The following is a 16,033-nucleotide window of genomic DNA, read 5'->3' as shown; positions in this document are numbered from 1 at the left end:
GTGAGGCCTCATTTAACACAGCAAATTCATCAGGCTTAAGCCATGTTTCAGTCAGGCCAATCACATCAAGATTATGATCAGTGATTAGTTCATTGACTATGACTGCCTTTGAAGTGAGGGATCTAACATTAAGTAACCCTATTTTGAGATGTGAGGTATCACGATCTCTTTCAATAATGGCAGGAATGGAGGAGGTCTTTATCCTAATAAGATTGCTAGGGTGAACACCACCATGTTTAGTTTTGCCCAACCTAGGTCGAGGCACAGACACAGTCTCAATGGGTATGGCTGAGCTGACTACACTGACTATGCTATTGGCAGACTCCACTAAGCTGGCAGGTTGGCTAACAGCCTGCTGCCTGGCCTGCACCCTATTTCACTGTGGGGCTAGAGGAGTTAGAGCCCTATCTATGTTGGTAGATAAGAGAGAGCACCCCTCCAGCTAGGATGGAGTCCGTCACTCCCTCAGCAGGTCAGGCTTGATCCTGTTTGTGGGTGAGTCCCAGAAGAGGGCCAATTATCCACAAATGTTATCTTTTGGGAGGGGGCAGAAAACAGTTTTAACCAGCGATTGAGTGCTGAGACTCTGCTGTAGAGCTCGTCACTTCCCCTAACTGGGAGGGGCCAGAGACAATTACTCGATGCCGACACATCTTTCTAGCTGATTTACACGCTGAAGCTATGTTGCACTTGGTGACCTCTGACTGTTTCATCCTAACATCGTTGGTGCCGACGTGGATAACAATATCTCTATACTCTCTACACTCGCCAGTTTTAGCTTTAGCCAGCACCATCTTTAGATTAGCCTTAACGTCGGTAGCCCTGCCCCCTGGTAAACAGTGTATGATCGCTGGGTGATTCGTTTTAAGTCTAATACTGCGGGTAATGGAGTCGCCAATGACTAGGGTTTTCAATTTGTCAGAGCTAATGGTGGGAGCCTTCGAGTCTCAGACCCCGTAACGGGAGGAGTAGAGACTAGAGAAGACTCAGACTCAGACTCCGACTCGCTACATAATGGGGAAAACCGGTTGAAGGTTTCTGTCGGCTGAATGAGCGACACCGGTTGAGCATTCCAACAGTATTTCCCTCCAGAAGCCATGAGAGAAAGTTGTCCGGCTGCGGGGACTGTGCGGGGGATTTATACTAACGTTACTGTCTGTACTTGCTGGTGGCACAGACGCTGTTTCTTCCTTTCCTACACTGATATTACTCTTGCCTAACGATTGCGTCTGAAGCTGGGCTTGTAGCACAGCTATTCTCGCCGTAAGGCGAGAATTCTCCTGTATATTATGAGTACAGCGACTGCAATTAGAAGACATCATGTTAATGTTACTACTTAGCTTCGGCTGTTGAAGATGTTGATGAACCATGTCCAGATGAAGCGTCCGGAGTGAAAAAAGTTGAATAAGGGAAAAAAGTTGCGATGGAAAAAGGAAAATAACGTAAAGTTGGCAGCTAAAACGCACAGGAAAGTGACTCTTCTGTCTCGGGATAAACGTCCGGGGTGAAAAAGTTTAACGAAAAAAGATGAGTGAGGACAAAACTAAAAAGTTGGTAAATTTGTTGAACACAGAGATTAATTAAACGTTTATTAAAAGTAAAACGTGAATAGTTTGGCAGGTAGCCAAGTAGCAACAAACAGCAGAGCAGCACGGAGACAATGCGGAAGCGAGACGGAAGTCACGTGCTGTCCTCTAGAGTCCAAACAGAAAGCTGTTTATCTCTCTCCTCTGGGGCAGAAAATGTAGTCTCTCTCACCAGTTGGCTTATGTGCTGAGGGAACAAATCCACTCTCTGTCAATGATCAGAGGAAGAAAACAGAATCTTTAAACTTTAAGAAAACTGAAATGTTTTCCTCAACTATAATTACTATTTCCCTCTCGTTCCCTTTTTTCATTCCTTGGCAGAGATCAGGGTCGAGGGACTGGTGATGCAGACTTCCAGGACGGACGGACAGACGGACGGAGTGGATGAGAGCACAGACCTCAGGCTGATGAGCAGGGGCAGCTGTCTGTAATGTAGGAGACTGCCAGACGGACCACGGACAGAAATGCAGCCTTAAGCATGGGGGCAGTGGAAGAAATACCAGGCATCACTTGTGGCCTGTCCTCCAACCTTACGCAGTACCCTGCAGCCCTCCAACAGCCTCCTCCCTTCCTCCTCTCCTCCTCCGCCTTCCTCTCTCTCTCTCAGCCCACAATGCCCGTCGTTTGCCTGCCTGGTACTCTATTCTAAAGAGAGGAATATCTCAGGTCAGGAGGGGAAGTCAGATTGTATTAGAACACAATGGCAATTCTACATTGGCCGCTAACTCCTATTTTGTCTCTGCTCCCTCTAAACCATACATGTAGACCTGCACGCACACACACACACACACACAAACATACATACACACAGACTGAGAGAAAGAGAGGGGCACATGCAATCTATTTTCAAGTAACCAAATTACAACTTGATTTTCCATGACTTCCAGGGATTTACTGATTGTTTTTCAAGGCATGTTTGCAATACCATTACAGCCTTATGACTATAAGCAAGTACACTCTTAGAAAAAAGGGTTCCAAACGGATAACCCTTTTTGGTTCGAGGTAGAACCCTTTTTGATTCCATGTAGAACCCTCTGTGGAAAGGGTTTTACATGGAACCCAAAAGGGTTCTTCAAAGGGTTCTCCTATGGGGACAGCCAAAGAACCCTTTTAGGTTCTAGATAGCACCTTTTTTTCTGAGTGTACAGTGCTAACTATAGAAATGGCCTGTAAGCTGTTGAATGTTAACACCAAGACAACATTGAAAACACATGATCATATAAGCCTTATAATTCTGTACTTACATGTACACCAGTGAAACCATTGACGGCCGTGGTCTCCCCTTCACTCTTAGAAAAATAGGTGTTATCTAGAACCTATAAGGGTTATTTGGCTGTCCCATAGGAGAACCCTTTGGAGAACCCCTTTTGGTTCCTGGTAGAACCCTGTTGGTTCCAGGTAGAACCCTTTTGGGTTCCAGGTAGAACCCTTTTCACAAAAAAGCTGAAGATCCCTTTTGGAACCCTTTTTTCTAAGAGTGTACCGTGATATTTTACACAATCTGAATGTAGGCTGCATTCTGGCATTGATATGGACAGCTGCAGTATTCCAACCGTTCAAATTAAACTGATCGCCTACAGCTCTGGCGTGATTCGACAACAATTATTCCTTCTACAAAAACAAATGTGCCTTTCACAAAGGACCATGGAGAATTTTCAGGCAAGCACATGGTTGGTCTAAAAGCATCAACTGTCATGTCAGTCATTGTAGACCAATCAGCATGGCCAGAGGAGCTCAATCGTAACCACACAGAGAGAGTGCTTGTCTCCTGTGGGTGCTAGGCCTTTATTTACGCCTTCTTCTCCAACCTCAAATCAGAAAGAACAGCTTTGTGATGTTCAGACTTGTGACAAAACATCTGTCCGAGAGGGCACACATTTAGCCGGTTTTCTTGGTATCATTAGTATTCCTGCTAGGTGATTGTTTAGTCTGGAGCTAGGTCCTGGCACTAGTGTCCACACAAATCTGGGGGGAAGTTACACTACTTTAAATTTTCAATAACAAAATTGTTGTTTTCCTGCTTAAATGTTGACAAGCATGTTAAAGGGAAAGTACATTCCAAAATCAAAGTTGGTCAGATAAGTATCTGTCCCAGGCCATCTGTGGAATGGAAAAGATAAGCGGCATATCATTTCCAGATTTTAGTATGTGCTTATCATTTTCCTTTTATTTGGAATTGAAAGCATATACATGTAGCTGTATCTACACATTCGATGGCATAGGACATTGATTCATCTCTACATTAGAACACGTTTAAGGTCTGAAAACATCTTACAAGGTTAGATTTTTGGAGTGAACTGCCCCTTTAATCTGAATGAATAGACCTGTATCAGAAGCTGTTTACAGTTTCTCAATCTTTGCTCTTTACGGTTTCTCAATCTTTGCTCTTTACGGTTTCTCAATCTTCTCATGTCCTAGTTCGGTTGGCCACTCAACCCGCTTTGGGTTAGACCAATCACAGACCTGTTAAGGAGCATGAGATAATGCAGTAACCTGTGCCAGCAATAGGGGGCTTTTGACCTGTGAGACAACCTGTAGGGGGCTCCAGTTGAAGCAAACAGGAAAAATCGAGGTTCCTCCTTCTGATGAAGTCGGTTGGCGGCCAAAACGTGATGTTTTTAACCCCAGAATGCTTTAGGTGATAATCATTAGGTTTAGGTGATAATCCTTTCGCTCTCTCTCTTTCCCTGTTTCTCTCTCTCCCTCCCTCTCTTTCCCCCTCTCTTTAGGGGGTTGGGGTTTGTAACTGTAAGTGGAAAGTGTGACCAGGCCTCTAGCGCTTGTCATCAGCACCTATCTGACTCCTGACACCTCTCATATCGCTTCTCTATATTGCTGGTCATGAGAACGTAGATAAAATGCCTTCCCTTTATTTAGCCCTTTCTCACGCCAACCAGCATAGGAGAGAGCAATGCCTGGCCAACCGCCTGCCTTAAATGAGCCTGTCAGGGAGAGCCTTGCTTATGTCCTGATAAAGGGTGAAAGGGGATAGAGAGGACACCCTAATGTGGTGAGGATGGGTACACTGACTAGATTCAGCAACCTAATGTAACCCTTCAGAATACTTAAGTACATATTTCATTTAGGGGTGGGTCCAGACCTGGGTTCAAATAGTATTTGTTTTCCACCCCAATACATTAGCTGCACTTGATAGAGCTTGCCTAGTGCAATGGGACCAATAAAGTGTGCCAAAAGTGCAAACCTGGCACCTCCAAGCTCAATCAAACAATCAAAGTACCTGAAATGGGGCTGGTCTGAATGGGATATGATGATTTATGATCAAAACGAGTTAATATGCAGGTTTACACAACAGATGAAGCCAAAAGACGGAATGTATAGAAAATGAGAGGAGTTGTCCAACTGTCGCTAATCTTCGTCATTGTCAAATTCCAACTCAATCTCTTAAAGGGATAGTTCAACCAAATTACAAAATGACATTGGTTTACTGTGGCACAAATCCAATGACAGTCTCTATCCCCAATATAAGCATTTTTCATGTTTCATGTCCAAATCTTACCAAAGTGTCTAAAATTGACGCGGAGGATCCGTGGAGGATCCGCATTAAAATTTTAAGCACATTTTCTGATTGAGCTGACATATGCAGCGTTTACCGTGAATGCAGTCTCCGTGAACGCGGGAACATTGCCTTAAAATTTCAATCGAGCAATAACGTGGATCTTCCGCTATACTTCTGCGATACGGATTAAATCCAGCCCTAAATTTATGATTTGGACATGAAATGAGAAAGAATGTACTAGTCAAATACCATGAATACCATTATGTGTTGCCATAAAAGCGTATGCTAAGTGGAATATATTATTATTATTATTATTATTATATGTCAAATCTTTACAATTTGTTAATATGTGACATGCATATTTGATGTTGTCTCATTCATAAGTGACATATTAGGTGGAAATTGTGTTGCAGCATACATTTCTGGCACTATTAGATTTAATCTAGTCTTAGTCCTTTTGGCTAAAATATAATTAAGTCACATTTTTGTCATTTGAATAATGATTTAGTCTAGTTATTGTCAAAATGACAAAAACAATGGGCCATTTTAGTCAACTAAATGCCCTTTCATTTTAGTCACATTTTAGTCACATCACATTTGTATTGCCTCATTAACCTATAGTAAACATACATCACTGACTTCCATGTGCACCATACATAGCCTTGTCCTACCAACATATCTTTCTGCATAACAACCTATTCTCTTCCCAACAGCAGAAATATGACAAACATATAGATTATAAGAATGATCTGGCCATATAAATTCCTAATTCAGCCTACATACAGTAGATATTGCACATTACATACAAAACAGACACACACAAGTGCAGAGAGAGAGAGAGAGGGTAGCACAATCACCAGATGGTGCCGCAAAGTATTGGCAAAGTAATATGGGTTGCACCTCCATCACTCGGTCGCGTCACTGCCATTGTTATCAACGTTCCACAGATGCTGCAGCCACATTGGTATCCAAAAGTAGAACGGGAGCTAATGACTGTTTCACCCAGTGATGTAGTCAAGTCACTAAACCTCAAGTCTGAATCGAGTCCCAAGTCCCCTGTGCTCAATTCTGATTCCAAGTCCGAGTCATCAATGGTCGAGTCACGAGTCGAGTCACAAGTCTCTATGACTAAAGTCCGAGTCCCAGTGCTCGAGTCCTGGTCCAAGTGCTCAAGTCTGAGTCACTAGGTTCACATTAACTCAGCGTTTCCTAAACTCGGTCCTCGGGACTCCAAGGGGTACACATTTTGGTTTTTGCTTCACAGCTGATTCAAATGATCAAAGCTTGATGATTAGTTGATTATTTGAATCAGCTGTGTAGTGCTAAGGCAAAAAAATTAAATAAACGTGCACCCCTTGGGTCCCTAGGACCAAGTTTGGGAAACACTACATTAACTCAGCATTCAACACCATAGTACCCTCCAAACTCATCATTAAGCTTGAGGCCCTGGGTCTCAACCCTGCCCTGTGCAATTGAGTCCTGGACTTCATGACGGGCCGCCCCCAGGTGGTGAAGATAGGAAACAACATCTCCACTTCGCTGATCCTCAACACTGGGGCCCCACAAGGGTGTGTGCTCAGCACCCTCCTGTACTCCCTGTTCACCCATGACTGCATAGCCATGCACGCCTCCAACTCAATCATCAAGTTTGCAGACGACACAACAGTAGTAGGCTTGATTACCGAACAACGATGAGACAGTCTACAGGGAGGAGGTGAGGGCTCTCGGAGTGTGGTGTCAGGAAAATAACCTCTCACTCAACATCAACAAAACAAAGGAGATGATTGTGGACTTCAGGAAACAGCAGAGGGAATACCCCCCTATCCACATAGATGGGACAGCAATGGAGAAGGTGGAAAGTTTTAAGTTCCTGGGCGTACATATCACTGAAAAACTGAAATGGTCCACCCACACAGACAGTGTGGGTGAAGAAGGCGCAACAGCGTCTCTTCAACCTCAGGAGGCTGAAGAAATTTGGCCTGTCATCTAAAACCCTCACAAACTTTTACAGATGCACAATTGAGAGCATCCTGTCGGGCTGTATCACCACCTGGTACGGCAACTGCACCGCCCACAACCGCAGGGCTCTCCAGAGGGTGGTGCGGTCTGCACAACGCATCACCGGGGGAAACCACCTGCCCTCCAAGACACCTACAACACCCGATGTCACAGGAAGACCAAAAAGATATTCAAGGACAACTACCACCCGAGCCACTGCCTGTCCACCCCGCTATCATCCAGAAGGCGAGGTCAGTACAGATGCATCAAAGCTGGGACCGAGAGACTGAAAAACAGCTTCTATCTCAAGGCCATCAGACTGTTAAACAGCCATCACTAGCACAGAGAGGCTGCTATTAGGTATTTGTTATGGAACTGTTAGATATTACTTGCTAGATATTGCTGCACTGTCGGAACTAGAAGCACAAGCATTTCGCTACACTCACAATAACATCTGCTAACCATGTGTATGTGACCAACACATTTGATTTGATTTGATATTTCTATCTGAACGTTCCAAAACATTGCATCATGCTGAACACACCCCAGGTTGTTAGCTATAGATAGCTTATGAGGTAAAACGACTGAACAAGATGTGGCCTAAACAAATGGTTAATGGTCTGGTCCACAAGTAGCCTAGTTTTAGCACGGCCAGCGAAATGCTTTATGAATGTAAAATGCGGCTTGCCAATGCTGTCTTCTCTGAGGAAAAGAGGAAGACTTGGCTACGTTGGCTACAGAACCTGGCTATGAAATGTAGTGGGGAAAGTGGGAGGGTTGAGCGAGACTACAAATTCAAAGACGGCCTACTTTTCTATACTCAAGGGAGAGAAAAACAGCTAGACCAGGGGTGTCAAACTCATTTTAGCTCAGGGGCCACATGGAGGAAAATCTATTCCCAAGTGGGCCGGACCGGAAAAATCATGGTATATATAACTTAAAAACAACAACTTCAGATTGTTTTCTTTGTTTTAATACGATCAACATACAACATAAAGCTGGAGCCTGAGGACAGTGTGTCCAAAATAGTACAAGCACAACATCACTATTAATCATAAAACACGTCAAGTTTATTTGAAAATTCTAAAGAAAAAAGAACACACAAACACACAATGCCTCAGTGATTAACAGAACTGTTTCACAGATCACAGAACTATATCAGGATGTCATTTCTCAGGCAGAAATGTAGATAAAAATTATGAAATCCTGTTCCCCAAACAAGTGCAAGAACCACAGAGTCAAGAATAGGTTAAATATACAAATAAAATAAAATCAATTAAAAACAATAGCACATCAACATAAAAACATATAAACATAAAGCTGGAGCCTGAGGACAGTGTCCAAAAGCACAACTTCACTATTAATCATAAAACACCTCAAGTTATTTGAAAGTTCTGAGGACAAAGAACACACAAACACACAATGCCTCAGTGATTCACAGAAGTATATCACAGATCACAGAACTATATCAGGATGTCATTTCTCAGGCAGAAATGTAGATAAAAATTATGAAATCCTGTTCCCCAAACAAGTGCAAGAACCACAGAGTCAAGAATAGGTTAAATATACAAATAAAATAAAATCAATTAAAAACAATATCACATCAACATAAAAACATATAAACATAAATCTGAAAGCGTTGCTCAAACTCCCGTAACAGTCCAGTTATTTTATCTTTGAACGCTTCATGTCTGCCACATGTTGGGTCGCGCACAAATTTTTCAGACAGGGGAAGTGAGCTGCATCACCACCAGCAAGTTGCGTCTCCCACAATGACAGCTTCAACTTGAAAGAACGTATGCTGTCATAATACTGCGTGACAACTTTGTTGCGCCCTTGCAGCTGATTGTTCAAGTTATTCAGGTGCTCTGTAACATCCACCATAAATGCAAGGTCCGGCATCCATTCTGCGGAATGAAATTCTAACACTGGTTTGCCCTTTTCTTCCATGAACTGTTCAATTTCTTCTCGTAAATCAAAGAAACACCTCAGCACAGCACCTCGGCTTAACCATCTTACCTCAGTGTGGTATGGCAGGCCATAGATGTGGTCTTTCTCTCTGAGAAGGCTGTCAAACTGACGGTGATTCAGGCTTCTGGATCGGATGACAAGTGCGGTAAAAATATCAGCTGCTGTCGTTGTATCTGTCATCGGCACCAACTCCACGAACTCCTCGGTGACGGTCAATGTGTCATCAACTCCGCGGATGAAAAAATTGCCAGTTGTGCAACATCTGTAATGTCCGTACTTTCATCAATTGCAACCGAAAACGCAATAAATGACTTTACTTTTTGCTTCAACTGGCTGTCCAAATCCACTGAAAGATCGGAAATCCTGTCTGCAACTGTGTTTCTTGTCAGGCTGATATTTGCAAAAAGCCTGCCGCTTTTCAGGGCACACAATCTCCGCTGCCTTCATCATGCATGTTTTTACAAATTCACCCTCACTAAATGGTTTTGAAGCCACTGCGATTTCATTAGCAATGAGGTAGCTAGCTTTCACTGCAGCGTCACTGATGTCTCGGCTGTGAGTAAACACAGACTGCTGTTTCTTCAGACCCGCCAACAGTTCATTCACCTTCTCTCATCTCCGCTGTCCTTGAAAGTTGTCATATTTGTCGGCATGAAGACTCACATAGTGGCGTCGAAGGTTATATTCTTTCAGCACTGCAACATGCTCTGAACACACCAAACATACAGCTTTCCCATTCAATTCCGTGATTAAATAGGATGACCATTTTTCTTGGAACACTCTGCACTCTGCGTCCACTTTTTCTCTTTTTTGACAGAGACATATTGGGGCAATGAGGGTGCCAAAGCACATAATGTTAAAAGTAGAAGCCGTAATAAATATCGCGGGCAAAACAAAGTAGCTCATTGGCTGCACGTGCTTGACCTACTTGCTCTGCCCCGGTATAAACAGTTTGCTTGCTTAACACAATTGCTATTGCGCCATCCAGTGGACGCAATTGGAACAGCAGTTTATTTTATTGAAAAATTGCAGCGCATTTTTATACAAAAAAATATATATATATATATATATTTAAAAAAATAAAAAATAAAAACAAAAAAAATAAAATCATCTCGCGGGCCGGATTAAACCCGTTTGGGGGCCTGATCCGACCCGCGGGCCGTACGTTTGACACTCCTGAGCTAGACTGTTGTTTTACTATTAACACTCAATTCTGCTATTGTTTTTATTTTCATAAGGCAGCTTGTGTTTCTTAACCAGGCAAATGGTAACTAACTAGAAGGCTGGTGGTGACGGGTTAGCTACGAGGAAGCAAAATATTTGCCTGCACGACGTGTATAATCGGAGGCGGAGCGGAGCGTGTCTGCCTGTCTGCCCACACTCATCGCTTGCTCCCCCGCAGCTCACCAGCTGATGTAGGCTGTGTGTGCCGGGTGTGGCATCCTTCCCACTGCTGAACAGAACTGCGCAGTCACAGAGATAATTTCGTCTCATCTCATTTTAGTCAACTGAAATGAAAAATCATTTTAGTTTAGTTATAGTTTTTTCTGGGCCTGTTTAGTCAGTTATAGTCTCGTCAATTGCCACTGAAAAATAGGTGTTTGACTAATATTTTAGTCATTATGTTTGTTGCCAAAAATGAACACTGTTGTGTTGCAATGTCAGCACAATCATGTCGTTTGGCTTCTCAATGGCCAAACAAAAGACATAGGTGTCTCTTTAGGAGGTTAATACTTTGACCATTAAAAACGCTGTTTCAAGGACAAAAAGAGACAAAAACAAAAGCAAAGTCGACCCCTTGGTTTTCGCCTCCGTCTCCCCTGGTGGACCCGTGTCACCTCTCATTATTTTCTTTAACCTCCCTGAACAATAGGGAGAAAGAAAGCAGCTTTCCCTACTCAGCAAAAGGGTTCACTCTTATCGACCCTGTCCAACAAAAAGTTATGCTGATATTTCAGACAAGTCATCCTTTCCCCGAACTGATATCTGAACCTGGTATTAAGAATAGAAAGAACAGAGAGAGCGCGAGAGAGAGAGAGAGAGAGAGAGAGAGAGAGACAGAGAGGGGAAAGCACTTTGTGAGGTTGAAATTATTAGGAATTCTTCCAGTTTAGAAGAAGAATTTGACAGTGGAATGAACATGAATTCAGATAGCATTCATTCTTCATTGATCTTTGGATGAATCTGAATTAGTAGTCTGTCCTATCAACAAGACTAAATTGATAATTGCAGTCCAAACCTTTGAAGTATTCCTGAAAAGTGCATACAGGATAGTCCTACGGTCACACACAATATCCACTATAGTGACTTTTGAAGAGTAATGAAACTATAGAAAAAAGAGATTAGAAAACCATAGGCCTACACTGGCTTTGTGACTACAATTGTATGTGTTGATATTCAGTGCCCTTTCTCAGTAGCCCTTTTGGTCAGCGATTCTCAACTTGTGGGTGGCGACCCAACTTTGGGTTGTTGGAGGTTTTTGAATGGATTGCAGGTGTCAGTAAAAACAAATATGATTGATTTTTCGTTTTGATGAAAAAATACTCCAGTCTGAACTTAAATGACTAAAACTAGGTAGAAAGTGATTAAATCATTTAAAGAGATTGAACGGGATCTTAAGCACTTACAAATTTGTAACATATTGTACGAATCGGAATTCCTAACATATCATACGAATTGCAGGAAAAAATATGTTATTCATATAGAGTTGCTCTTTAGGTGATCCCTCACATGTGAGATATGTCAGATAAAATGAACAATTAGAAAGGTGAAGTCATGAAAGAGGGAGACAGCACAAAACAGTTCTGAGATCTGGTCCTCTGTAGCTCAATTGGTAGAGCATGGCGCTTGTAACGCCAGGGTAGTGGGTTCGATCCCCGGGAACACCCATACGTAAAAATGTATGCGCACATGACTGTAAGTCGCTTTAGATAAAAGCATCTACTAAATGGCATATTATTATTATTTATCTGGGACTTGTTTACTCATCCAGAGCTAAGCGTTAGCAATGTTGCTAGTTCTCCATAGGATATCGTGTATTTGTCATTTTTAAACTATCCTTTTTACATGTGAACATGTATTAATATATTTGATGATGCGATTAGAAAGAAGGAAGGGTGTTATTTTTATCTAATCATTGTCTGTACTTTTCTATTGAAATTGAAATCATTTTAAAGGACCCCCCAGAGGAAGTTGCCGCCACTATTTCAAAGTAATATCCTGTCCTAGAGAGAAAATGCACTTTTAGGTTCCACCTCCGAGGAATGACGAAGGCTACTTACAGTTGAAGTCAGAAGTTTACATACACTTAGGTTGGAGTCATTAAAACGTGTTTTTCAACCACTCCACAAATTTCTTGTTAACAAACTATAGTTTTGGCAAGTCGGTTAGGACATCTACTTTGTGCATGACACAAGTAATTTTTCCAACAATTGTTTACAGACAGATTATTTCACTTATAATTCACAGTATCACAATTCCAGTGGGTCAGAAATTTACATACACTAAGTTGACTGTGCCTTTAAACACCTTGGAAAATTCCAGAAAATGATGTCATGGCTTTAGAAGCTTCTGATAGGCTAATTGACATCATTTGAGTCAATTGGAGGTGTACCTGTGGATGAATTTCAAGGCCTACCTTCAAACTCAGTGCCTCTTTGCTTGACATCATGGGGAAAAAAATAAAATAAAATGGTAGACCTCCACAAGTCTGGTTCATCCTTGGGAGCAATATCCAAACGCCTGAAGGTACCACGTTCATCTGTTCATACAATAGTACGCAAGTATAAACATGGGACCACGCAGCCGTCATACCGCTCAGGAAGGAGACGTGTTCTGTCTCCTAGAGATGAACGTACTTTGGTGCAAAAAGTGCAAATCAATCCCAGAACAACAGCAAAGGACCTTGTGAAGATGCTGGATGCAACAGGTACAAAAGTATCTATATCCACAGTAAAACGAGTCCTATATCGACATAACCTGAAAGGCCGCTCAGCAAGGAAGAAGCCACTGCTCCAAAACCGCCATAAAAAAGCCAGTCTACGGTTTGCAACTGCACATGGGGATAAAGATCGTACTTTTTGGAGAAATGTCCTCTGGTCTGATGACACAAAAATAGAACTGTTTGGCCATAATGACCATCGTTATGTTTGGAGGAAAAGGGGGGACTTGCAAGAACACCATCCCAACCGTGAAGCACGGGGGTAGCAGCATCGTGCTGTGGGGGTGCTTTGCTGCAAGAGGGACTGGTGCACTTCACAAAATAGATGGCATCATGAGGAAGGAAAATTATGTGGATATATTGAAGCAACATCTCAAGACATCAGTCAGGAAGTTAAAAAGCTTGGTCACAAATGGGTCTTCCAAATGGACAATGACCCCACGCATACTTCCAAAGTTGTGGCAAAATGGCTTAAGGTCAACAAAGTAAAGGTATTGGATTGGCCATCACAAAGCCCTGACCTCAATCCTATAGAACATTTGTGGGCAGAACTGAAAAAGCGTGTGCGAGCAAGGAGGCCTACAAACCTGACTCAGTTACACCAGCTCTGTCGGGAGGAATCGGCCAAAATTCACCCAACTTATTGTGGGAAGCTTGTGGAAGGCTACCCGAAACATTTGACCCAAGTTAAACAATTTAAAGGCAATGCTACCAAATACTAATTGAGTGTATGTAAACTTCTGACCCACTGGGAATGTGATGAAAGAAATAAAAGCTGAAATAAATCATTCTCTCTACTATTATTCTGACATTTCACATTCTTAAAATTAAGTGGTGATCCTAACTTCCCTAAGACAGGGAGGTTTTACTATGATTAAATGTCAGGAATTGTGAAAAACTGAGTTTAAATGTATTTGGCTAAGGTGTATGTAAACTTCCGACTTCAACTGTATGCTTATTCATGAATTGGGTGTGGGAATTTCAATGTGGAGTTGATAAACATCAACAAATAGGGCACTGACAGCTGTCAGTGTAGCTAGCTAGCATGCTAACCTTATCTAGCTAGTTAATGTTATCTGTTGTTGCTGTTTTTTTTTTTTACCACACCAGCTGGCTCTATGGCTGTTTCTGGAGCTGGATTTGTCATAAGCATTGATTTAGGGAAAACTTTACCACAGATGGAAACCACTGGCCTATCTTTGACTTTGTCATCTATTGTTATCTCCAAAGTTTTGGCATCTTCCATAAATTGTGGCCGTAAATTTGCCATAGAAATAATTACAATAAGATGAAGCACCTGTAATATGGATAACTATTGAAAGATAGCTGATATCTGTTTTTTTACATTGTAATGGACACGGTGCACCCTTTGGTAGGTAGGCTGCTGGCAGGCTTCTGCTGCAGTACAGCAAAGCTAAGTCAGCCCGTGTTCATGGTTTCACATGGGAAGTAAAATGATAGGCTACAATGACTTCCCACTGGGCACAGACATCAGTTCAATGTCTAGTTTTGATTTACATTTGGTTGAGTTGTCAACTATTCTGAATTCAACGTGAAATCAACATAAAATGGTTTGTCATTGGATTTAGGTTAAAAGTGACATTTAAAAAAATGAAATGCCCTTACATTGTAATTGGATTTAGGTTAAAAGTGACAAAAAAATAAAAACGAAATGCCCTTACGTTGATTACTTTTTGCAAATCCAATGAGTCCAAGTTGATTCAACGTCATCATATTTTTTTGTTGTTGGTTGAAATGACATGGAAACAACATTGATTCAACCTGTTTTTGCCCAGTGGGTTTGCTCATGATCATGCATGCATGCCTTTTCATTATCTGGATAGACACTTCTGGTTTCTAACGTTACACCAATCAATGCAGGGGAGTAGTGAAGCAAAACTACTACTACTACTGCTACTCCTCTGTAGCTCAGCTGGTAGAGAACGGCGCTTGTAACGCCAAGGTAGTGGGTTCAATCCCCGGGACCACCCATACACAAAAATGTATGCACGCATGACTGTAAGTCGCTTTGGATAAAAGCGTCTGCTAAATGGCATATTATTATTATTATTTACTACTACTGCTACTACAGTGGGGAAAAAAGTATTTAGTCAGCCACCAATTGTGCAAGTTCTCCCACTTAAAAAGATGAGAGAGGCCTGTAATTTTCATCATAGGTACACGTCAACTATGACAGACAAAAGATAATTTTTTTTCCAGAAAATCACATTGTAGGATTTTTAATGAATTTATTTGCAAATTCTGGTGGAAAATAAGGATTTGGTCAATAACAAAAGTTTCTCAATACTTTGTAATATACCCTTTGTTGGCAATGACACAGGTCAAATGTTTTCTGTAAGTCTTCACAAGGTTTTCACACACTGTTGCTGGTATTTTGGCCCATTCCTCCACTGCAGATCTCCTCTAGAGCAGTGATGTTTTGGGGCTGTCGCTGGGCAACATGGACTTTCAACTCCCTCCAAAGATTTTCTATGGGGTTGAGATCTGGAGACTGGCTAGGCCACTCCAGGACCTTGAAATGCTTCTTACGAAGCCACTCCTTCGTTGCCCGGGCGGTGTGTTTGGGATCATTGTCATGCTGAAAGACCCAGCCACGTTTCATCTTCAATGCCCTTGCTGATGGAAGGAGGTTTTCACTCAAAATCTCACGATACATGGCCCCATTCATTCTTTCCTTTACACGGATCAGTCGTCCTGGTCCCTTTGCAGAAAAACAGCCCCAAAGCATGATGTTTCCACCCCCATGCTTCACAGTAGGTATGGTGTTCTTTGGATGCAACTCAGCATTCTTTGTCCTCCAAACACGACGAGTTGAGTTTTTACCAAAAAGTTCTATTTTGGTTTCATCTGACCATATGACATTCTCCCAATCCTCTTCTGGATCATCCAAATGCACTCTAGCAAACTTCAGACGGGCCTGGACATGTACTGGCTTAAGCAGGGGACACGTCTGGCACTGCAGGATTTGAGTCCCTAGCGGCGTAGTGTGTTACTGATGGT

Source organism: Coregonus clupeaformis, unplaced genomic scaffold (assembly GCF_020615455.1).
Source record: "Coregonus clupeaformis isolate EN_2021a unplaced genomic scaffold, ASM2061545v1 scaf2481, whole genome shotgun sequence".
In the NCBI taxonomy this organism is placed as follows: domain Eukaryota; kingdom Metazoa; phylum Chordata; class Actinopteri; order Salmoniformes; family Salmonidae; genus Coregonus; species Coregonus clupeaformis.
This window is presented reverse-complemented; position numbering follows the sequence as displayed.